Genomic DNA, 2,356 nt, shown 5'->3' on the forward strand with positions numbered 1-2,356 from the left:
TTCCCTGAAAAACCTTTCTAGTGAAGTCAGAAAGCATGAGCAGTATCTTCCTCTGCCTTTCAAAAGAAAAAAACAGTAGCTATCATTTTGAACAGCAGGGTCCTCCTACACTGGGGTGGAGGGAAACTTTGGAGAGGATCCATTGGCACTCAGATGCCGGGCCCACATACCAAGAAGCATACCTCATCCAGCAAATCCAAACTCATTAACCACCCTGGGGGTCAGCTTCAAAACACAGCCAGATGACCACAAGCATTGGGTGCAATATAACTTATAAATGCAGCTCGATTCCAAAAGTACCAAGCACTGATCAATTCAACAAATATTTTTTTAAAGGTGGCTTTGGGGCAAAAGGGCATAGAGAGGCTGGAGTTGGAGGAGCCAACAAGTACAAAGATCACCTCTACTCTCTGATGTGGATAGCTGAATGCTTAAGAAAGCTTACTAAAAGTTTTGTTACAGCATCTTGAAGTCAATGCCCCAGGGCCTTGACTGGCCCCTCCTACCAGCCCCACTCAGCCCCTCCCATGGGGAAATTCTGAACTCTGGAACCCAGAACTCACCAAGAGCCACAATTTCATTTAAGGAGGGAACATTTATTTAGGGTTTCTGCAATTGCAGGTAAACCAGAGACAGAGGCTATAGCCACAGTGTTTTGTGCATCATAATTTGTAACTGAAGTTCAAGTCCAAGGTTCCCGAGCACTAATCAATTCAACAAATATTTACTGTAAAAGGAAATACCAGGGGCTAGAAATTGAGAAAGGAAATTAGAGTCTGATTGAGCCCAAATCCCAAATCTCTGTATAGCCTTGTGCCCCAGCCCCCCAGTTCTGCAACCTGTCTTGCAGAAGTGGGTGTCAGAGCCATGCAGGTGTCCCCAGCCAGCACTCTGGCTCCAGAGGACAAAGTTGTAAAAACATAATAAGAATGATATCAGTATAAATGGCAGAGTAAGAACCTTTGAAATTTTGTCCCTCCATAAAAACAATGAAAAAACTAGCAAAAATTTTTCAGAACTCTGTCAATTAACCACAGTTTTGCAGTAACCCAGGGGCATTTGGTCAAGAATTTTGGTAAGAACAATGAGCTTTGTGGTGTTTTAACTTATCCTAGCCCATGACCCCTATACCATAATTCCATGGCTGCCTTGAAAAATAACATCCCACATTCCCAGTAATTAAGAAGCAGAGAAGGCTGGAGCTCCTTCAAACCTTCATTCTCTGGAAGACTCCATTTGAAAGTCTTGTCTTTTTGTGACCTCACTCACACATACCCAATGCTAAAAGTCTCTCTTAGGGGGTATTTTTCAAATGTCCTACTATGGCAGTTGCCTATGGTATCATAGCTGTCATTGCCATGGGCAATGGATAACAGTGAGAGCAACAAGAGATGAATCAAAAAGCTTAAAAGGAAAAACTGAGGAATGGGATGTCCTTAGGGGCTTTGAAAAGGACCAACATATTCCTGGGACTCTAGAAGGCCATGCAAAAGCCCAGGACTGCTTGCCTGCTCAGGGAAGAACTAAGAAGGTCCTAAGCTCTCACTTCTGACTGAACTTCAGGCTTGTGTAAGCAGAGTGAAGGCTAAGGCAGAGTTGTAAACTGCCCAGTTGAATGCTGAAAGTGGGCCCCAACATATGCTTCGTGCCCTCAGCAAAGACTGAAAGGCTTATTGGTTTCAGGCATTGAGGGAAATCTTTGTCCAGCCATTAGCTGGCCACTAAACTAACCAAGCAGAGACTTCAGTGGTCACAAATGACAGAGATACAGACTTTACAGAATTAGATCAGGAAAGTCACTAAACAGGCACGGCAGGGCGGGGGCTTAGTCAGGTAAGTGTCTCCTTTGGCTCAAGTCACGATCTCGGGGTCCTGGGATCAAGCCCCACATCGGGCTCTCCACTCAGCAGCAAGTCTGCTTCTCCCTCTCCCTCTGTGATCTCTCTCACTCACTCTCTCAAATAAATAAAATCTTTTAAAAAAATAAAATAGAAATTAAAAAAAAATTTTTTTAAAGAAGTCACTAAACAAACAAACAAATAGCAACAACAAACTGAGGAGTGGGGGAGAATCTAATCTCAGAATTGCCACATATTTGAAATGTCCAGTTCTCAGCAAAAAATTATGAGACATACAAAGAAATGAAAAACTGTGACCCTTCCACAGAAAAAAAAGAGCAATCAACAGAAACTGTTCCTGAGGAAGCCCAAATATTAGACTTAACTAGACTTTAAATCAGCTATTTTAATTATGTTCAAAGAACTAAAGGAAACCATGTCTAAAAAACTAAAGGAAAGTATGAGAACGGTATCTCACCAAATGGAGAATATTGATAAAAGAGATAAAAATTATTAAA

Source organism: Eumetopias jubatus, unplaced genomic scaffold (genome assembly GCF_037043125.1).
Source record: "Eumetopias jubatus isolate StellerSeaLion01/CBP00866 unplaced genomic scaffold, mEumJub1_p1.0 scaffold_3, whole genome shotgun sequence".
Taxonomy (NCBI): domain Eukaryota; kingdom Metazoa; phylum Chordata; class Mammalia; order Carnivora; family Otariidae; genus Eumetopias; species Eumetopias jubatus.